This window comes from Mirounga angustirostris, unplaced genomic scaffold, assembly GCF_029215605.1.
Source record: "Mirounga angustirostris isolate CCGP_5_RB_7025 unplaced genomic scaffold, mMirAng1.0.hap1 SCAF_13, whole genome shotgun sequence".
In the NCBI taxonomy this organism is placed as follows: domain Eukaryota; kingdom Metazoa; phylum Chordata; class Mammalia; order Carnivora; family Phocidae; genus Mirounga; species Mirounga angustirostris.
The window spans coordinates 12,749,234-12,772,440 of NW_026991721.1; the positions used below are offsets into that span (position 1 = coordinate 12,749,234).

Consider the following 23,207-nt stretch of genomic DNA (forward strand, 5'->3'; position numbering starts at 1 on the left):
AGCCTTACAGTGGGAGTGATTCAATTTTGAGCCTGAGCAAAATGATAAATTATTACATACCACTGCCTTTTGTGGTCTCTTGCGAGTTATTAAAACTGTGACTATTCAATCATGAAAGTCAAGGATTTACTCTACTGGGAAAATACACAAAAATTAATCTTAGAGTTGTAGATACAAATGAATTAAAAAATCACTTTCCTTATTAAGATTTCTTGACACACACGCCAAATGAGTTGAGATAATGACAGAAAACCTTTAAATAGATGAGAATAAATGCAATCTACCACATGAAAAATGTGTTGAGGGACAATTATGAAACCTCCATAGAATGAAGATACAGGAAGAAATGGAAAGTTAAACTCCCTAGTTGCGGGGAAAGCTTAGAAATAGGGAAGATGACTTTGCATTTTATAGGATAATAATTTAGTGAAGTATTTAGCAGAATCTGGTGAACTGGTGGTGGAAGCCATCTGGGGAAAAATGGACAAGGATGAACAGAGGATGTTAATGAAGACGATGATGATGGGGGAATGCTGGTAGCAGTGGTGGTGGACTTTCCTAACTAAAAGATTAAAACATGTGTTGCAAACTGAAAATCAGTCCATGGCATTACCCAGTGTTTGTGCTTTGGAAAATGACCATGGGATACACCATATGTCAAGGAAGTGATTCTCCCTATCAGAATAGAGAAAATGAAAAATGGGAAACGAAACCACAATGTTGAAAGTCACCTCCAAGTAAGAAGGTTATTGAGACATTGATGCCATACTTCATTTTTATACACTGAAGAAGTTCCAAATGGTCCAAAGAATTAAAGAGAGAAATGAACAATAACAAAATACAAATCAGGGAGTGAACAGAATAGCACATTTGTCCCAGCTGTGGAGAGAAGATGTCTTGTCTTTTTGTGTGTCAAGGAAATATGGAGAATGATATTTGTGATAAGATGGCTTCTGACAAATGCATAACATTGAAAGACAGTAAGGTTTCCTTTAGCAAAAAATGACAAAACAGAATTAGAGAGAAAGGAAACTCAGTGGAGAAACAGATTTTAGATGTAGGTGATTTGAAATAATCCATACAAAATATGTTAAGAAATGCTACAGATATCATTTTATTTATTTTATTTTTTAATTTTTTAAGAGATTTATTTATTTATTTTAGAGAGAGAGAAAGCGAGAGTGCACTAGCCAGGGGAGGGCCATAGGGAGAGGGAGAGAGAGAAATTCGAGCAGACTCTTTGCTGAGCACAGAGCCCGTTAGGGGTGGTGGGGGGGTGCTCGATGTCATGACCCTGAGATCATTACCTGAGCCGAAATCAAGAGTTAGATGCTTAACCGACTGAGCCACCCAGGCGCCCCACAGATATCATTTTAAAATTGATAGGATACATAAATTCTTCTGACGCAAATATAGAAAATAAAGTGTTATATATGCTAATTACATCTCAATAAAAAACGAAACAAAACAAAACCCAAAACACCATGGTAGACAAGATCCTAAAATGGCCCTTGTGGTAGGTCAAATAATGGTCCCCAAAGAAGTTTTTGTTCTAATCTCTGAAACCTGTAAATATGTCACTTTTTATGGCAAAAAGGACTTTGTAGACGTGATTAAATTAAGGATCTTGAGACAAGATCCACCTGGTGGGTCTAATGTAGTAATAAGGATCCCTCCAAGGGAAAGAGGGGTAGGAGAGTCAGAGAAGGAGATCTGATGGTGGAAGCAGGGGTTGAAGATGCTACTTGCTGACCCTGGAGATGAGGAAGGGGCCAAGAGTCAAGGAATACAGCCTCTAAAAGCTAGAAAAAGCAAGGAAACAGATTCTCTCCCAGAGCCTCCGAAGGAATATAGCCCTGGTGACCGATGTTAGGCTTGTGACGTCCAGAACTGTAAGATAACACAGCTGTTTTAAGCGACTAAATTTGTGGTAATTTGTTATAGCAAGAGGTAACTAAAATAGCCCTCAAAATTTCCATCTCCTGTGCACACCTCATATACTCCCTTCCCATTGAGTTTCATCCGAATCTGTGAATATGATGGGATATCACTCCCGTGATTATCCCCATCGTCAGTTGACTTTGTGTTATCAAAAGGGAGATTACCCAGGTTGTTGTCACCTACAGGTTAACCCTTAAAAGGGATGCTGTGATTGCCAGCTCTGAGAATGGGGTGGGGGGCATGTGGAAAGGGCCTGAGAACTTTCTGGTTGCTGAGACCGACCCCCGGCCGACAGCCTGCGAGGAATCTGCAAGGACTTGGATCTGCCAGTGAGTTTAGGAGATGGCCTGGAGATCCGGATGACAGTGTAGCTTGCCAACGCATGGACTTCAGCCTCACGAAATACCCTGGGTAGAGAGCCCAGCCGTCTGTGCCAGGACTATGCCAGGATTACAGAGCCATTGGCTAATACATGAGTGTTGTTTTAAGCCACTGAGTTTGTGGCAATTGGTTATGCAGCATTGAAAACGGATACAAACGTCGTGTAGAGGAATATTTGGAGGAATATTCTCTTTCACTAGAGAGTAAGTGCAGAACAATGAAAAGCATTTTATGATAATAGTTAAACCAGTAATGAGAGGGGCGCCTGGGTGGTGGCTCAGTGGGTTAAGCATCTGACTCTTGGTCTTGGCTCAGGTCATGATCTCAGCGTCGTGAGGTTGAGCCCCTTGTTGGGCTCCACACTGTGCATGGAGCCTGCTTAAGATTCTCTCTCTCCTTCTGCCCCTCCCCCCACCCAAAAATAACCCCCGCCCCAGTAATGATAAAAATATCTGTAAAATTCCATGTGCCGGGTCCGGAGGAGCTAGATACGTGTGCACTTAACTGCAGGCACTGGGAACTGGCTCAGGCCCGCTTAGGAAGTTGCTCATCCCTTTGACCTGGTAATTAGTAAGACATTAGTTCATACCAAAATATTCAGAGCAGGAATATTTATGATAACGAAAAAGAGGAAAATAATACGAATGGCCAGCCACAGAGGGTGCTGAGCAAACACCATATTAATCTAAAGGAAACGCCAAGGAGAACATCGTTGATTGGGGCACCGGGACAGGTACTGTTGCTGCTGGGGAAGCAGGTGGAATCACGCTAACTGGGTAGAGCAGAGCAATGCTCAACTCATAGTTAATTGTTAACTCGTGAGCAATGCTCAACTCATAGTTAATTGTTAACTCGTAACTCCTACTGCACCAGTCATTAGCTGTGTCACTTATCCTCGCTGTGCTCAGTTTCCTCATCTCTGAAATGGGTGTGATTTCAGGATGTACCTCACAGGGCTGTTGGGAGGTTTGAAAGAGGCAACACAGGTAGAACCTGGCACAGTTCCTGGCCCTTTCTAGAAGCTCTATGACTAGCCACTACCATTATGATTAGTTTCATTATATAAAAGAGGACTGAATGCCTTTTTCAGTTTTTAAAATGTCTTGATTCAACCTGGGATGCATTATTATGCGGTGGGAGCCTGAGGAACACAGTGGTTACAGCAAGGGCTATTCAACAACAACAACAATGGCAACAACAACAGTAATAATACCTGACTCGGGGGTGCTGGAAGAATGAAATGACTCACGTAAAATAGGTCATTGCACCTGGCACACCGCCAACTCTCAACAAACCTTCACTGCTGTTATTGCCATTATTTAGGGAGGAAGCTGGTGGAGGTGAGTATGGAACCACACCTCCAATCACAGCACTTGGTTTTGGGCGGTAATCCCAGCCCATCCTCATTACTCGGGGCCAGCTTGCACTTTCTTTCTGCTCCTTGGTTCCTGGACCCCTGGATCGGTTCTTGGGCTCTTTCAGTGTTTGCTGCCTGCCACTGCCTTGGTGATCTTCCACACCCTCCCTTTGGAGTTGAATGTTGCCATCCTGCACCGTTCCTTAACAGTTTATTTATTTATTTAAAGATTTTATTTATTTATTTGACAGAGAGAGAGAGACAGCGAGATCAGGAACACAAGCAGGGGGAGTGGGAGAGGGAGAAGCAGGCTTCCCGCCGAGCAGGGAGCCCGACGTGGGGCTCGATCCCAGGACCCCGGAATCATGACCTGAGCCGAAGGCAGACGCCCAACGACTGAGCCACCCAGGCACCCCTCCTTAACAGTTCAGAGTAGCGTGCGTGCGCGCATGTGTGTGTGTGTGTGTGCGTGTGCGTGTGGGCGGCTAGGGTGTGTATGCATGTGTGCATGGGTGTGTGTGCCTGCCTGTGCGTACATGCAGAGGGATTGAACAGGTGGATACAGATGCTCTGGAGGCATAAATAGTAAATTCTCATAATTGCATGTCTCAAGATGAGGTGCCTTCATATGTAATGTGGTTGGTCTTTGCTCCTGCTCTCTGCCCCTCGCTTCCATTCCCTTCCCTTGGGGAGAGGGAAATGTGGAGAGGGCGCAAGGGCTGATGGGAGTGAGGGGTGAGTGCAGGTAGTGGCTTTTGTCACCCAGCATTCTGTTGGCCAAATCTTTCTCAGAGTCACTGCCATTGTCCTGCAAGTCCTAGGCAGCCGCAGGGCTCAGACATGCTGACATAAACCTGGGTCACCAGGCATTTATCAGGGACGTTTCTCTGAAAAGTTAATTTTACTAAGATGAGAAAACAAACTAAAATTTGTTAGGAATGGCAGCTCTCTGTGCTCTTCAACTTCCTTCTCTCGGAAGTTCTCAGGATAATCACGTGCTCGTCTGTCTGTCTCCCTTGCTGGGCTGTGAGCAAATTTTGGGCAGGTGCACTGCTTTGTTTAGTCTTCCTCTGGTGTCCGGTACATAATAAGCATGAGAACTTCGCGAGTCTTTGCAGTGTGAATGAGCGCGTTCACTCTGAAGCATTGGGTCAGCCGCACCTGTTGCTGGGCCCCCTTTGCTGAGAGCATATCAAAGCTCTCTGGGTGAAACCGGCCTGCGCTGGTTCAATGTCTATCTGGGGACACTACTCTTTACCACTGGTGCTACTGGTGAGAGAGGTTTCTGGGGCTGATAGAAGAGACAAAAGTGGATATAAAGCGGTGAAATAACAGATGGAAATGTACAATCAGCTTCCAGTGGAGCAGGAGGTGGGAAGAGCAGATATTTGCTGCTTTGAGGGCCTGTTGAGAGAGGCCATATGGCCAAATTTGCTGTGGTGGGAGAGAGGCTGGGGACAGGAGAAAGGGACCTACTGCTTCCTTAGCTGACCAGAGTTGGCCAGCATGGGGCCAGAAAGAAACCAATATATGCTGGGTAGCTCTAATGTCCCATCTTACACAGAGGGTGACTGAAACCCATCCACTTATTCAACACATATTTATTGAGCACCTACTATATTCCAGACCCTGTCCTATGAACTGGAGTATAGCCAGGTTTGATGGATATACAGTGTGCCCCTGTAGGGCATTTGGGGCCAATATCCATTCTGAGTGGTGTCCATGATGGCTGGTGATTACACATTTTGACTGCCCCCCTCTTTAGTAGTGAATAAAACAAAGTTTCAGTTCTCTTGTGCTCACTTTCTGGAGACAGACAATGAACATACACACAAACACATACATGGTAAGTGATGATTAGTGCTTTGAAGAAAAGCAAATCTGGGCACAGGGGCAGATGTAGGACTCAGGCTTGATGGATCTGAAGGATGACCGCTTGGCCTCCATCCACACAGCCTGTGTTGAAGGGACTGTGGAAGCAGCTGGCCATGAATCTACAGTTCTACCTAAGGGGATTCAGAAAGAGAGACCTTCTTATTTATTGAATCCTTACTATGCACCAGGTACCATGGTAAGCACTGGAAATATAGTCGTCAAGAAAACAGGCAAGGTCCCTTTCTGAGGAAAGGGACACAGGGAAAAAAGATCTTAGATGATTGTAAAGATGCAAAGTTGCTCAAAGGAGAATGCAAGATGGTCCAGGTAGGTAAACACAGGGCTCCGTGCTCCCATGGTGGGGGGGGGGGGGCGACCTCCCTGAGAAAGCCATGCATTTGCTCCTTGGATTTGCCCTGTCTTCCCTCTTTTACCTTGTCAGGTGTTCTTTATAAGCTCATTGACTTTTTTTTAATTGCAGATATCACCTTCATTAGATAGTTTGTGTGTGTGTTTCTACAAGCTATTTATTGTTCACATTTTGTGGTGTGATTTCACCCCTTAGGTGATTTTATAGCCTTGCTTCTCTCAGGTGAGATAGCTTGCTTCATTCTGTGAAATACAGATTTTAATGAACCAAGAGGCAACAATAAGGAAAACATTATTTCTCCCAAATCCTCTGAATATGAATCAAGGGGGTAATAAGATGTACATAGTGGGCTTATAAAAACAATGCCGTGGTAATGACTGATAAAAATATCCAGTTGTTTGTAGCTTATTTGATATGGTACTTAATGGCACTACTTTGCTCATTATCAATAGAATATGCTTGATTTAGAAATTCCCTTAGACTCTTTCTTGATAGTCTACCCATCTCTCTTCTCTAGCTTTGTTGAGAAATGTAAAAAAGTTATGGTTAATATAAACACCTTGATTTTGACAAGCATCATCCCTTCCTGTCTGGTTCCTTGCATCTTCCTTCCTTGCGGGGAGCTGCTGGGGCTGAGTCCTTCCTACATGTCTTTCTTTCATGATTTTGATGCTGTCCAGATGCTTTCAGCTGGCCCTGGACTCCACAGCCAGACCACAGAGCAGTTCCAATTAGCATCACTGAACTGTGAATCATTGCTCTGGCACATTCATTCAGGGCGGTCACCTCCGCCAGGACATCCATACCATTCAGGGAGGAGGATGGTGGGAGAAGGCCGAGATGCTTGCCTGAGATTTTCTGAAAAAGGAGAGCAGTAGAGTCTAAGCAGAAGGAGCTGGGAGGCATGGATTGGGAAAAGCTGTGGGCTTCCTTCCCAGGCCCTGGGAAGTAACTCCTATTTATAGGATGAGCAAAGGTTTACTTGGAAATACCCTGGGACTGCAGGGAGGTCACGCTTACCCCCACCCTTGTGACCCATGACCTTTTGCTCCATCTCACCTGTCCACATGGATAAAGGTGCACCTTCTATCTTGTTTTAGGCAGAGAGAAACTGCCATATCTGGAGTGATTTATTCCTGCCTGTGATTCTCTCCCAGGGCTGCTGGATGAGAGCCAGGAGTGTTTGGTAGGAGAGGCAGCTCTGTTATTTTCTGCCTTTCTGCTCCTGGGGATGACAATGCATTCACTGATCACCTACTTTGTACAGGCACGAGTCTAAGTGCTCTCTGTGGGTTCCCACAGCCTGCCAATGGCAGGAGAAGAACTTCTCCTATACCAAGCCTATACCTATATTATTCTAAACCTCAGTGTTCCTCCTCTGTTAAATGGGGATCCTAATTCTCCTGGTTACCACACCAGGGTTCAAAACAGAACATTCCCATAGCACCTGCAAAGTGGAACAGAGACTCGTTGTTCTGGTGGGTGGTTACGAGGGGGAACCACCTTCCAGCTCCGGGGTCTGCTCCTGGCCCGGTGTCCGGAGGAGAAGAGAGGCCTGAGCAGACAGGGACTAGGAGGCGCTGTGCCACAGCAGTGTCCCTGAGGTCTGTCCCAGGGATGCGCATGCCAGAGCTGCAGGAAATGCTCACTATTGTCCACCTAGGATGGAAAGGTAGACACAATAGGAAGAAGGTTGGGAACTGTCAGGAGCAGAAAAGAAGGGATTTCTTTCTTTCTTTCTTTCTTTCTTTTTTTTTTTAAAAGATTTTATTTATTTATTTGAGACAGAGAGAATGAGATAGAGAGAGAGCATGAGAGGGAGGAGGGTCAGAGGGAGAAGCAGACTCCCCGCCGAGCAGGGAGCCTGATGCGGGACTCGATCCTGGGACTCCAGGATCATGACCTGAGCCGAAGGCAGTCGCTCAACCAACTGAGCCACTCAGGCGCCCCAAGAAGGGATTTCTTTCTTCACCCATGATTTGTTTTCCTCTCTCCAGGAGAGACATTTGGGGCCAAGGTGTTTGTGCCTGGGTGGTACCTTTGGCCGAGAGAGCTGCTCTGGGCTGGCTCAGGCTCTGAAACCAGAAGGCAGAGTGGGGCTCAGGCCGGCGCCGTGTGAGGGCAGGAATTCATGCCTGAGATTTTCCTACTGGAGGAATAGGGGGCGTGAAGGTCAAGCTCAAATGGCCCCAGGAAGTGGAAGGATGACGACCCCAAGAACGGCGAATCAGACTGCCTCCCAGTCTGAGGCAATGCAGGTGAAGGGGTCCTGAATTGAGAAATCAAGCAATGCCAACAGCTCTCCTTCAAGTTTGCTGTGGGTCCTCGGGGTGAAGAGTATCCCCTCCCTGGGCCTCAGTTTCTTCATCTAATCATATGGGGGCTGTTGGGGAATGTCACAAGACGTGACTGCTGATTGACCCGTGAGCGGGCCCCAGGGATGCAGAGGCTCCTCAAACTTCTCCCCCCGACCCCCGTCCTTGGAATGTGGGTTTCACTTGTGGTTTCTTGCTCAGAGTCTGCGCCAAGGCTAGTCTTGAGCTAGTGATGCGGGGTTGAGAACACCTGCACGGTGTACTTGACTGGACCCGGTTATGGCTCCTTTAGGGAAACTTTTGGGATCTGGAGGGCGGGTGTGGGGACCCATTCACCTTGCTGCTGCCCAGGACAAGCCTCGGATGTAAGTTCCTTCCCTTAGGATTAAAATTGCCACCCACCGACCTGGAGTGGGCTGCCTCTTTCCTCAGTCTCTCCCCGCCCTTCGGGTAAGGGGGCTGTTTCAGAGTCTACCAGGGAAGCTCCCGAGAGGGCTGTGAACCAGCGGGAGTATTTGGCCCAGATGATTCTGAGCGGATTGAGTGACTCCTAACAAGGGCAACGACTAGGCATTTACGAGGATTTGAGACAGTATTTAATCGTGCTGTTTTCTGTAAGGCGCTGACTCCCTGGCCTGGACGTCTCAGGTCTCGGACCCTACATCAATAAGGCCCTGGGGGCGGGGAGGGTGGCTGGGGCACAGGGCCACTGCCTGTACCCCAGAATAGCTGCGGCCCTCCTGGCATCTGCCGTCTGGTGGCACACTCCCATCCCCTTGGCTGCTCTCGATCCCTGCTGTCTGGCAGGTGCTGCTTTCCCGGGCTTTATGGCACCTGCCCAGCAGCTCAGAGCGTGCTACAGAGTGCTGGTTTCTTCCTCCAAGCGGCTGGGATCAGAATAGCCCCTCTTCCCTGGTTGCCCCAATCCTGCCTCACTTCACCTCCCCGGTTGAGCACAGAGGGGTAGATTAGGACAGTGGAAAGAAGCCCAGAGTTGGTGGCGGGGGTCTTGGGTTCTTGCCACCAACTCACCATGTGACCAGGGCACAAGCCTAAACATCTCTCTTGGCTTCGGTACTTCACCTGGAAATTGAGGGCAATCAGGTTATGGTCCCACGGGTGTTCCCCAGGGTGGCCATCCCAGTGGTGCACAGCCAGAGTCCTGTGATGGACGGCATGTCTGTGTCCCCCTCAGAATCCATACGTTGAAATCCTAACCCCCAGTATGATGGCGTTTGGAGCTGGGGCCCTGGGAGGTCATGAAACCACGAGGGTGGAGCCCTCATCCTGGGATTGATGTCCACGAAGAGGAGGCGAGAGAACTCGCTGGCCTGCTTTCTGCCCTGTAAGGATACAATGAGAAGTCAGCCGTCTGCAGCCCGGAAGGGGGTTCTCACCAGAACCTGACTGAGCTGGCTCCTGATCTTGGAATTCCAGCCTCCAGAACTGTGAGAAAAATGTCTATTGTTCATAAGTCACCCAGACCATGGTACCTTGTTATAATAGCCCCCAAGGACTAAGACAGTTCCCTTCTGCTTGGCCAGTGCCCATGTCATGCTGGTTGTTCAATATTTTGAATATCTCGGGTAATAAGGCCTGGGCAATTGCACAGAATTGGTGTGAGGTCAGTGGGGTAAAGAGGGGAAGAGGTGCTTTGGGAAATAGGAAGTCATAATCGCACATCTGATGCACCTGTCTACCCAGTGTCCATCTGTCTCTTCTGTCTCGGGGAGCAATTGCTCCTCGATTTTCCACCCACCTAACCATCGGGTTCAGATGGAGCATGCTCCAGTCCTAGCTCCAAGTCTGCAGGCGACCCAGGCCTGGGCAGATGAGCATTTCTTCCTCTGGTCACAGTGATAAGTTGACAAACTAAAAAGACCCTGTCGGACCTGACCAAGAAGGACACATCCTCTCTCTGGGGTAATGGTTTAGGGGTTCGCATGGGACCCAAACTAGGCCAAGCAGATTATTTCTCTGTGGATTATTCTCACTAGGATGAGTGGGAAGGATCGCTTCTCCTTTCTATTATGAGCTTGAAGGATCGAACCATGATGACTCCTTCCTGTAGAGAAAGCCTGTCTAGGTAGAAAAGAGTGGAGACAAGTAAAACAAACAAACATAAGAGATGAAGAGGAGAGAGGAGGGAGTCTTGGTGACAACAAGCCTGGGCTCTCTCTGGTCTCCAATGCCCTGGTTCTTACAGTTCTTCCTTAAAGCAGAGTAAAAGATTCGGAGTGTCAAAGAGTAGGGGACACTGTCGCAGTTTTCTTTTGGTGACCAGGGAAACATTTTCTAATAAGGTTGCATATGATTTTATGCTTGAATAAGGTAAGGGAGTGGGCCCCCTGAATACACAGAAGAGAATTCTAGCAAGTGCAAAGGCCCTGAGGCAGGAGGGTACTTGGTACATTTGAGGAACAGCATGTAGGCCAAGTGTGGCTGGAGCTGAGTGAGGAAGTAAGAAGTCATCCTAGACTTCTCTCTGGAGCCCCTATGCCTGGCTGGAGTTGGCGCTGGGGCCCCAGTCACAGATTCAAGGACTTTGGTCCCTGCACCTGGAGGGGTGCGGATCTAGGAAGGTCAGAGCCCAGTGCTAAGGCCTTTTTTGGCTCTGTAATGCTCTGTCAATACCCAAGGGATATATGACCTTCCTTGTAGCTTCCTCTAATAACTCAGCTAGGATCTACACTCAAGTACTCTTACCACAGGGATCCAGAGAAGGAAGCACTTCCTTGTGGCTAGAGTAGACCGAAGCGCTTCAGTGAAAAGGATTTCTTTCATTACAATTGCTGAGGTGTGACATTCCATGAACACCTGCCAGTTTGTTCCCCATGTGTTTGTTCCTTTCTTCATTGATGTAACAAGAATTTACTGAGTATCTGGTATCTGCCAAGGTATACAGAAACACACCGAAGATACAAAGATGAATCAGTCACTGTTTCTGCTTTCAAGGATCTCAGACTTGCTGGGTGTGGAGGAGGCAGCCATGTAAACAGATAATTAGAGAGAAACATGGCAGGTGCTAACACCAAGGCAGGAACCCAGTGCTTCTGCAGGGGCCCGGAGGAGGGAGGGAAGAGTCAGATGGTCTCTAGCTAGAGCGGAGATGGTCCCTCGACTGGACAATGAAGGCTGAGGGAAGTCTGGCTAGGACAGAGCACCTGGAGGGACAGTGTGTGTTAAGAGCATGTAGTCACAGGAAAGGATGGGGTTGGGAAATGACAAACATTCAGAGTAGAGGGTTTTAGGGCTTGGAAGTTGGTGGATAAGGTAGAGGAGGGTGGTTGAGGTCAACCTTCCCCTTGTACTGGGGTCAACTCCCCCTGCATCAATCCACCAGTCTGCACTGGGTATTAAGACTTTGCTTTGTTGATTTGGAGAGTCATTGGAGATTTTTAAGGAGTGGAGTAATGTAAACAGACCAGATTGTTTACTAGGGCACGGTATAGTACACCACACCACACCACACTGCACTGCGCTATACTATACCAACAATGAGGAATAGTCTGAAGAGTAAATGGTCAGTTTTTTGGGTAGAGACAAGTCACAAACTCTAATGCCAACAAAGACCAGGCAGATGACTTGGGAGAGCAAGGAGGCCAGCAGGTTGTGTGGGCCCTGCCCTGTCTCAAGAGGGCAGGTGCTACTCAACTCAGTCAGTTGTTGCCCCAATGGGGACTCAGGTCCAGGACTGCCAGAGCTCCTGAGTTTTTCAAGAGCAGCCGAAAATCCAGATCCTTATGTAAAAGCTCACCATTTTTAAATGTTGGCAACTAATTTAAATTCTACAAAATGCTGTGTGGGCCAAATATAACACATCTGTCAGCCCGGTCTGTCTGTGGGCCACTGGTTTACAACTTCTGGGTTGAGAAAAAGAGTTTTCTTTTTTTGTAAAGAGAGATCAAAATAGTTTTGGATCCAAAGATTCATGCCTGGAATGATCTTCTCTCACTCTGGTTCTAGCAAATTCTTAATCGTTACTTAAGACTCAGTTCATTTCTCCTCTGTGAAGCTTTCTGCATCACCTCCTTTCCCCTGCCACGCACCCTCCCACCACCCCAGATGCCCCCAAGTAGTTATCACATCTCTGTGTTCCACTGTATCACTTATATGCCCTGGTATATGGGGGCGTGGGGATGGAGGAGGGCTGGGTGCAGGAGAGAAGCCAAGACACAAAAGCTATAGGATTGTTGATTAATGGATGGAATCAAGACTTGTAGGCTGTGATGGAAAGAAGCTCGGGTCTGGAAGGAAAGACAGAGGAAAGGCATAGCACCATGAGTTTCTGTAGGACTTGGTCTTAAGCAGGGCTGGTTTCCATGCCCCAGCCTGTAATCTCATAAGTCTTCAGTTATCGCTGGTCTTGCCATGCTGAAGACTGGCCAGGCATTTCCAGGGAAGGGACCTAGGATGTGGGGGCAGAGTGAGGTTCTGCTGTTTCACTGGCCCACTGTCGTTCATCCTTTCCTGGTTTCCCCAGGGATCCATCTGACCCCCACTCAGGCCAATGTACTTCTTGCTTGGGGTTTGGGATTATGACTCAGGAAGGCTCATCAAGGCCTCTCATGCCCTGGGCACTGTGGTCAGTGCAGGATGGTCACATAAGGCCATTGGGCTGGTGAGAATCAGGCTCAGGATGTTCCTTGAGTGATGGGCATTCTCTCTTTCCTACTGGATTTAAATCTGGGAGGGTATCGGTCTAGAGCAACTGTTAGCCACCAAGAAAACCTTAAGAAGAAAGTCAGCATGGAGAAGAGACGAGCTGAGAGATGCAGAGAGGTCTGGAGACAGATGGTTTCATTTGAGCCCCTGGATCAGACTATAGCTAAAGTTATTTAACCCCAGATTTTTTCATTATTGTGGCCAGTAAATCTTTTCCTCCTCAAACTAGTCTGAGTTAGGCTCTCTTTTGTCAGTGGCAACCACAAGGAGTCCTTCAACCTTGAGGAAAGGCATGAAGAGTGACTCCCTCCCATGAACAGTGTTTTACGTTTGCAAAGCATTTTATATCCATTGCCTTACTTGGGTTTCCCAACTCTCCTGGGAAATAGGGAGAGCAGGAATAATTATTCCCATATCACAGAGAAGGCAACCGAAGATTTAACAGGGTTAAGATCTACAGACAGATGGCTAGGAATATCAGGATGAAAATCCCGTTCTTCTGAGTCTGGTTCTGGAGCGTCTCTGCACCGATAACGTCTTCTTAAATTAAAGTCCCATCATGCTGAACTAAATTACACCAAAGCACCCCTGGAAATAGCCTCTCAGAGTTATGATTCATGCTGGGTAATTACAAAATAACTTTCTTCTCATTATTTTCCTATTTACATATCTCCAAGGGAAGGGCTGGTGATAAATGTCAGGGTCAGGACAATTTAGGTAATTATTTGGATGTCTGGCTGAAGCACATCTTTTATAAAACTACTATCTGCCTGCTTTTAACTTCTGCTCGATAATCCTCAAATTGGAGACCTTCCATTTCATGCCCCCCACACAAGTCAAATTATTTTGTAAAGAAATAGTTGAGAGCCTCTCTCCAGATATTCCATCTTTCTGGAAGGATCTCTCCCCACTCTGCACACAGCTTCTGCTCCCCGTCAGGTGTTAGCTTCAACACTCTCGACTCAGAATGGTTTTACTTTATAAAAAGTAAGTTTTTCTTTCCTCCCTCAACCCTCAGTTTTGTCCATGTTAAGCCATGTTATATTCTTTATAACATTTTTCACAATTTCTAATTTTTAAATGTTTCTTTTAAAATTTTCTTTCCTCGCAATAGGCTGTCCAACCAGATGTGAATGTCACTTCTCTATCCCTAGCACATGTAGCGGGGATTCATTAAATATTTGTTGGTGGAATAAGCCAGGGAATGAAGAATGGCTTATTCAGGAGTGTCCATGAGCCAGTGGAGGTTCTAGCTTGGCGCTTAACTGAGGGTGGGGTGGGAGGAGATGAATCCTGAGAAAGGACGAATCTTCCAGGGAATACAATATTAGCAGGAAGACGCAGGGTGCCAAGGGCTGAGCCCCAGGCTTGGGAAAGGAATGAGAAGACAAGGAAGGGCACAGGGATGACTGGCAACCAGAAGAATGTGGAGCAGAAACTGTGTCCTAGAAGCCAGGGCAGGAGGGGCCTCGGGAAGAAGAGGGGGTCGACAGCAGCGTTCCATACTCCACTCAGTACCAGAGCCTCTGATTCACACCCGACTTACTTTTTAAATTATTTTTACCCTGATTGTAGCAGTTGGCAGGTTTCCAAGTGGCAGTGTGATTTTGTTTGCTGCCTGCAATTTCCACCTCTCCAGGGTAGCAGGCATGAGTCTTCTGACCTTGCTGGAGAAGATGATACCTCTCAATATAGCTCTGTTTGCAAATGTCAGCTGAGACGCTGCTTGTTTCTCCTCTGGGTCTTTAAGAACATTCATGGGAGTGCGCGCGCGCGCGCGCGCGCGCGCACACACACACACACACACACACACGATGCTTACTCCTCCCATCCTCTGCTCCCTTGCATCCAGGAAGCAAGGGAATCTGCCAGACCACCACTGTGGAGCTCACCTGTTTGGGGTTCTTTACCAGCCTTTGATACTGTTGGGATGTCGGAAATCAGCATGTGATCTGTGGGAGGAGTCTTTAACCAACTGAGCCACCCAGGCGCCCAAGTGGGAGGAGTCTTTAATATGAGGAACTCATCCATGCAGAGAGATAAAGCTGAGACTTTGTCCTCTTCCCAAGGGGTGGTCTCTACAATGTGAGGAGCTGAGTCATCACACTACAGAGAAGGACACACACCTGGGTCCCTTGTTTCCTTTTGGAGGCACAAGCTTTCTGCAGCCAGCTCTATGCTCATGATAGCTGGAGGTTTTAATAGCTGCTAGTTTGGAGTGCTTACAATGGGCTCAGCTCTGTGTGAAGCTTTTTCTATGTGTTCATCTTATTTAATTGTCCCTGGAATCCTATCAGGTCATTATTACTGGCTCCACCTTGCAGACAAGGCAACAGAGGCTCACAGAAGTGGTATGGCTCACAGAAGTTCACACACAAATATATGTACTGGAGTCAGAATCCAACCCAGGTTGTGGCTTTCCCCGCAACTCGACTCTGTTGGCAGAGGCCCTGACCCACGCTGGTTACCTGATGGAGACTGTCAGTGTCTGTCACTGTAACTGGCTAATTGGGGCCTGGCCCGGTGCCTGAATGCTGGGGACAGCCATCAGCTGGAAAACCAGTTGATGTGACCCAATGGGTAGACTTTCTCCATGACACCCTCTCTTCCACTTCCTTCCTGCACCTTTGTTTCTGGTGGGGGCAGGGCACTTCCACTTTGTTTCCCCAAACAGGAAAAAAAAAAAAAAAAACCCCAAACAACTCTTGTTTTAAATAGGATTTAGCAGGATTCTTCGCCTTCTCCCAGGAAGAGCTGGTGCTTTCTGTTTTATTGGCGGGGGTGGGGGACATCCTCTGTGACTCAGCTGGGAGCTGCCTCCACCCACCGAAGGGTTGCCTGCCCTCCTTGGTCACATCCTGGCAGCCGCCAGGAAATGGGAAGAGTGATCAGTGAAACCAGCAGGCAAGCAGCAGACATAGGGAGGAAAAAAAGCCTTCCTCCCAGGCTCTCCTCCAAAAGAAGATGCAGTGAGACTGTACAAAACCACAAACTAGGCTCTGGAAGGGCGTTGGGAGGGAGTGGGCCAATCGCCTCCCACTGCGTGCGTTCCATTTGGCTGATCTGACTCCACAGTGAGGCTGGGCCATGCTGGCGAGCTGAGGAGGGCATGCAGTCAGTCTGTTCCCAACACCCCCTACCCCAGCTTTCTCCTCTTGCATGCGGGGAGCTGTGGCTTAGAAGCAGGAACTGTTCACAGGCAGCAGCCTGGGCGTCTGGTTTGTATCTCTGGCTGTGCTGTGTCCCTGGCTGTGCTCACGTCCCTGTCAGGGAGCTCTAAGGTGGCACAAAGCCATTCTGCCTCATCTGTTTTCTGTCCGTAGTGTCCATCCTGTTTAGCTTCTTTAAGCTGCTGGGACTGCTCTCTGTTGCACAAAAGGTCCACCTTAGCACTGAATCCTAAGCTGCTCCTGGTTCTGGTGCCACCACCCTTGTTCTGCTGTATTCCTAAGAACAGCTCTCCTACCATGTGTATTGGGCTCTTTTAAGGGGGACCCACTAAGCTCCGTACTCTGGCTTTTCTCGGCTTGGCTTTCCAGGCCTTCTGAGGGTCCCCCGATAGCCAGTCGCATTTCTCTTCCCGTGGAATAAGAGGACCCCATTCAGATGCATTCAATGATTCTGTAACATCCTACCCTTTGTCTTCTGCAGTCCTTTTCAGACTTGTAAATATTGATTTCAGCTCCTATTTTTCCTAAGTCGTTACAACCACAGCAGTGACAATGACAAGTAATAGTTGCTGAGCACTCACTATGTATGTGCCAGACTCTGTGCTATGCACCTGGTACACATGACCTTACCTAATCCTCACCAGTGACTTAGATGCTGTTACTCTTCTGATTTTATAGATGAGGCATTGGAAGCTCAGAAAAGGTGAATAACTCACTTGAGGTCACAGGGAGCAGTGAGAACAGACCCAAGGTAGGAACCCAATAACTGTTAGCTGAATGAATGGAATGAGTGGTCATTGGGCGGCTAGTTGTGCTGGCCAGGGTGGGGCTACTGGCGACAGTCCGGGCAAGCATAAGGAAGAAACTTTCTAGCAGCAAGAGCTCTTGGGTAGGCCCTGTGGGTGTTCAGTTGAGGCTGAAGGAATCTCAGTACGAAAACTGGAGAAGGCCATTAAGCCTCAGCTAACCTTTGTGATCCTTTCTGACTCTGTGAGTCTGAGGTTACTGTATAATTCTTAAAAAAACCAAACGAACCCAATAAAACCCTTTGCAAACATGAAGTATCTTCAGCCCCAGCTGTTCTGAACAGGAGCTGAGTGGATGTTCAATCTGGGGCAATAAATGCCAACATCTGTAAGACCTCGAGTCCTCTGGGGACCACTCTCAGGATTCCGTCATCAGAGAATGAGATTGACACCAGCTAGCATTTATGGCGTGCTAACTACACATCAGGCCAGATTATGAACCCTTTACCCACATAAACTCAGTTCTCACAACAAACTCATGGGGTTGTGAGTAGTGTATGAGTCAGGCGAAGCTGCAGTGACAAGTTCATCTTCGGTCCTCAGTGCCTTAACACAATAAAAGTTCATTTCTCACTTTCTTAAAGGCTGAAGGAATTTGGCCCATTTTTTACCTTTCTGTTCGGACACGTGTGCCCTCCAAGGGCACTGTGGTAAGGAGAGAGACAGTGGAACAAGTGTATGGGTTTGCTGTTTTCAACCTGAGAACCTAAAATGACATCCGACTGCATATGCCTATTGTGATAGTTCAATGAAAAAGCAGCAGTGAGGCAGTCTGAGCTGCGAACAAAGTAAGTGCTCAGTAAATGTGAAGGGTGACAGGAGTGATGATCTGTAGGCAGAGGGATGACTGGAGCCCCATACAGAGCCCCAGTGTGGGAAGGGGCAGGAAGGTGAAATCTCACACTAGCTAAGCCCTCCTTGGCTGAAGTCCCCCAAGGCCCTGTTGGGAGGCTCAGTCCAGACCAGTGTCAGAGGTCACACTGACCAGGGCAAGTATATCAGCAGCCCCAGCCTACCCTCTGTCAGAGGTCTCGTACCTGCTAATACTGTACCAGCCTCTGTCATCCATGCACCCACCTCGTCACAGATGGCTCTGTCTCTGTGGCTAAGCATCTGATACAGCATACTGCTCCAATATCTATCTATCTATCTATCTATCTATCTATCTATCTATCTATCTATCTATCATCTATCTATCATCTATCTATCATCTATTATCTATCATCTATCCATCTTTATTATCTATCATCTATCTCTATTATCTATCTATCATCTATCTATCTATCTATCTATCTATCTATCTATCTATCTATCTATCTATCATCTATCTATCTATCATCTGTCTATCTTTATCTATCATCTATCTCTATTATCTATCATCTATCTATCTATCTATCTATCTATCTATCTATCTATCTATCATCTGTCTCTGCTGGGGTGGGAGCCTTTGAATCCCTGCCAACTTGTCTCCTGCCTGGCCCTTGTCAGTGCCCAGAACCATGATGCTGGGAGCTGTATAATTTGGCAACATGTCTGCTGTCTCACAGGCTCTCCATGGATACTATAGGTTGCCCAAACTGCCCCTCACTCAGGTGCTGCATGTTTGTCTGATGGTCCTCAGGACAACCAGGCTGTTAGCTTCCCATACTTCTGTCCTCTCAAACTTCCCTCCCTTTCCCTCCTGTCTAGTCACGTCATGCCTGAGTTGGTCTGAACCAGGATCTGGGAGATGGGAAAAGCACCAACATTCACTCGGAGACAATTCTGCTGAGGGACTGCAACCTTGTTTCTGGAGTCGGACTGACGCTGCAATTTTCTTGCTGAGTGTCTTTGGTAAAGTTACTTATGTGTCTGTTTCCTTATCTATGAAATGGGGGGAAATAATACTACTTAACTCAGAGGGTCGTTGAGAAGATTAAATGAGCTAGTCCAGATGAAGTGAATAGATAATACATCTTAGCTGTAATAATAAAAACATGTATTCTTCGAATTCAAATCTGTCTCTAAAGCTTCTGCTTTCCCACTCTATCCCACACATTACAAAAGTATTCCTTGATGGAAAGCCAATCTGAGCAGATTAAGTTTGATTTTTCTTTTTATTCTCCTAAATTCACAGGGGATATTGGAGAAGGGTATTTTTAGGAGGCCTTACTGAGAAGCATAGCAGGTGGCCAGATGGTAATGACAGGAAGCATGGTCCCTTCCGTCTGTAAGAACAGCTGAGTGGCATTCAGGTGTGTAAAAAGATAAACTACATTTCTAGAGATATCCTACTAGGTCCTGGTAGAAGAGGAGGCACCGTGGAATCTTGCCAGAGAGTGTACAGTCTGGGAAGATTGCAAAACCAGACCCCTGTTCCCAGTCCTGTCCCCTAAGCAGTCCTTTCCCTGCATGGTGTGGACATGGTGTGGACATGGTGTGGACATGGTGCGGACATCTGGTTTACCATAGGCCTCTCTTTCAAGGCACTCCTCCAGAGGACGACGGTCAGGTCATACTCTGATGATGTTCTGTGACTTGTGTTCACAATGTCGACTCCTTCTCATAAACTGAACCACAGGCATTGCCAGAAAATCAAATTATGCCACTGGTGATGCTATCTCTGTGGGGAAGGAAATCCCCTTGGCTCCAGAGCTTCTCCTGGGGGTTTCATTTGTCTGTTTTTGTTTTATTTGATTCTTTTTTTTTTTTTTTGAGAGGGTGAGGTGGCTAATAGGTGTTTTTCCATCTCTTAGCCACTCAGCATCCACTGCTTTTCTCAAGATCCTTTCTCAAATTTTTGTGGTATAGGAACTGTCCATCCTTGTATGTGTGGGTTTTGATTGGGAAATGATTTCCAGTGCTCTCCTTTTGGTAGGGAAGCCAGGAAGGACCAGTCATTTCTTTCTCTACTCTTAGGAAAAACTCTGGGTGTTATGTGTGACTCCAGACAAACAGAAACTCCTTCCCTCAGACTTTAAATACCTAGTCTCTGACTGAGGGGGCACACATGAAGGTGGTTGGAGAACCTGCCCCCAAAGACTAAAAAAACTCAGGGGACCGGGTCTAAGTTGGGGTTCCCACAGCCTGCCCTCTCTCGGGGCTACTTTCTACTTTGATCCATTTACCCTAGAGTTTGTAAAGTTAATACCTTCACAGATCAGGTAAGTCCCTTAAATGTGTGAGGTGTTGGGGTCAAAGACTGGGGAGAAGGGTTGGGTCTGTGCGTAAAAGCCTGTCCTAAACAAAATGTTGTACATCCTGCATTTTTGAGTATAACTCGGCATCTGAGACGGCTAGTGTTCTTGTACTTGCTTGAAGCGTTCCATAAATAATGACATTCTATCACCCACACTGTATGTCTTAGAGTTCTTGTTCCCCAAAGGGCCTCCACATCCTTTGTCAGACTAGGGGACCTCATTTCGGGATCAGAAAAAATCTCCTAGCGGAGGTAGCAGAGGCCTTTGAGGGCAGGGCTCTGAGCTGGGGGTGGAGCTGTGCTCAGGCCACCTGGCCCAGGTCCCCTCTCCTTGGCTCTGTGCAGGACACCAATCTGTGCTTGCCAAATGGCGTGGGAAGCCTCTGTCACTGAGGCTGGGAAAGACATTGACCGACATGCCGAGTAACGGCGGTTTTCAAGAAGGAAGTTCACGTCTCCTCCGTGTAACAATGTGAGCACCAGCAGGCCCAGGCTGATTCAATGGCCCTACGGCACTGGGACCTGGCACTTTCTTTCTTGTTGCTCTGCCATCTTTAAAACGCACATCCCACCTTGGGACAAAGATAGCGGGTTTGGTTCCCAACACCAGGTGCATCTTTCCAGAAAGCAGGAGTGGAGAGAAGGCAAAGATGCTTCTTTTCTTTGAGGGCCTGAGCATGGCTTCACAGGGCCTTGGCCTCAATCCAAGCAGTTGGCCACAGCCAGCTGCCAGGAAGATTGGGAAAGATGGTTTTTAGCTGGGTGCCCAGAGAAGACATCTGCTTACAGAAGGGAGAATGGAGACTGGGGAGATAACCAGCAGTTTCTGCTCCACCACTCAAGTGCCTGCCCACCAGCACTTAATAACTCCTGCAAATTGCAGTTGCATTTGTAATTTAATCCTCCTACCCTCTGCTTGGAGCGAAACATCTAGGGCTGCCCTTTATGCTTTTCACGCAAAGGGAGGTTAAATGACTTGTCTAAGTTTCTATAGGAATCTTCAATGGTAGATCTTCAGGCACTAGGCAGGGAAGGGGAGGGGATCTTTTCTGCCTCTCTGTCTTGCCAGGGGAACTTCTTGGTCTCCACTGCTTATTCTCCTTTTCAACTGAGCTTGAGCAGAGACAATGAATCTCTCTTTTAAGTGAAGGTGCCCTGAGCAGAGGCCACTGTCTTTTTTTTTTTTAAATTTATTTATCTATTTTTAGAAATGGGGAAGGGCAGAAGGAGAGGGAGACAGAATCTCAAGCCGACTCCATGCTGAGTGCAGAGCCCAATGTGGGGCTCGATCTCATGACCTGAGCCGAAATCAAGAGTTGGACGCTTTAACCGAATGAGACACCAAACACCCGTGGACCACTGTCTTTAAGAGTGAATGCTAAGAGAAGCCAACCACTGCTCCCCGCTGCAATCCCCCCCCTTCCCGGTATACCAGTGGCATCTAATCTTCCTGTTCTTACTTCCTGTCCTTGTTTGTCCAGGCCATACCAAGGTGGGCCAGGTGTGGCTATCTGAGAACTTCCCACAGGTTGGGCTGGGCACATGGCATTTTGTCTGAAGAATTGAAACTGAGTGACATTGGAGTTGATGGTGACTTGAAACAAGAGGTTACATAGAATTAGGGTCAGAGTTCCCATCATGACAAACCAAAACTGCAAGTAAGCCAAAGGTTTGGGGGCACAGATGAGCCCTAAGTATCTCCCCAAATTGGTATTCTCCAAGCTAGTGGAGTGCATGGTCAGAGAGAAGGTGGAGAGAGATGGAGAGACATTGTGGGTCATTCCTGTTCCCACCGCATGTGCCTTTATTGTCTGTTCGCCGACTCTCCTTTATTGTCTGTTCGCTGACTCTCCTTTATTGTCTGTTCTTGTGTGTCAGTCTGGTCAGTATAGTGCAGTAGCTGGGAGTGTCAGCTCTGCACTCAGAGAGCTCTCTGCCCCTAATACTGTGACTATGGGCAAGTAACTGACCAGGTCAAGCCTCAATTTGCTAATCTACAAATGGGGATTCTTCCAGTGTCTACTTCATAGGGCAGCTTGAGGGTAATGCAAGTGACAAGTGCTGAAGTTAGCTTAGAAAGGTATTTTCCTCCTTTACTGCCTCCCCCTCCCTCCCTCCCACCTTCCCTTCCCTCATCCCCTCCCTCCCTCCTTCCTTCCTCCCACCCAAAGATTCAGGACAAAGGGTAAGGCATCTGAGATGCCTGGCCCATCTCTTTCCTACAACTCCCTTTGACTCCATTCTCTTTTGAGGTATGAGCTCTTTCAGTGAGTTAATTAATGGAGTGATTTGTTTAACTTGATTAAGTTCCTCCCAGAGCCCCTAGCCCACTTCACTTCCTTTTGTGGGTGGGGAAACTGAGGCCCCGGGAGTTAAGCCAGCTGCCCAGTTGAGTGGGAGCAGTGTGGGTGTGCATACCCCTCCACCCTTGTGGGATGCTCCCTCCCCTTCCTTTTCCTCCATCAGGGAAAACCTGGGCATGGTGTGCTTGAGAAGCTTTCCAGAAGGCTGCACTGATGAATTTCTATGCCTTCTCACATGAGGAGCTGGGACCTTCTGACCTCAATATGCAAAGAGAGGCTAAACGTGCAAATCGGCAGCACTCGGATTCACAGAAATAGCTCAGCCAAGCTGCTCCTCCTCCCCTGTCCCCCAGCCTCCTTTCCCTCATCTTCTGGGTCCTCCATTCCAGGCCTGCCTTACCTGCCTCTCTCCTCCCACCCTTTCCCTCATTTGTTCTCCTTTCTTTTCCCTCCCATGTGCCCAGCCTCCCTTTCTGCACTTCCTTCCCACCTTCTTGCCTTCCCTGCCTTCCTGACCAGGCTGTAGATGGACAGACAGGCTGCACCCCTCACCACGCATCCACAGACTGGAACGACAAGGGGCTTATTAGGGAATTATTTCAAGGTTTTCCAAAGCCCTGCGGATCCTTGGGTGCTTGGGTAGAAGGTGTAGGGATGGAGGGAGGCCTAAGACACAGTGGCCATGCTGTGGGTTCTGGACCCACACTGCCAGGATTCAAACCCCAGCCCTGCCTGGGGCAAGTAACCCCGCCCCTCTGGGTCTCGGCTCCTTCATGTGGAGAAAGTCAACAATGCCTTCTATCTTACTGGGCTGCTAGGAGGGCTGCACGAGTTCACGCAGATACC

General features: G+C 47.8%; 1 long non-coding RNA gene across 1 annotated transcript in view; it reads left to right on the forward strand.

The window, feature by feature from the left end:
• The window catches only part of LOC123857147 (uncharacterized), a 31,375-nt gene extending 12,592 nt beyond the window's left edge, over nt 1–18,783 (forward strand). The window contains exons 4-5 of the long non-coding RNA XR_006793801.3: nt 16,753–16,825; nt 18,570–18,783. This is a non-coding gene — a long non-coding RNA (uncharacterized LOC123857147). The remainder of the gene's footprint in view (nt 1–16,752; nt 16,826–18,569) is intronic.
• The last annotated feature ends 4,424 nt before the right edge of the window (nt 18,784–23,207 follow it).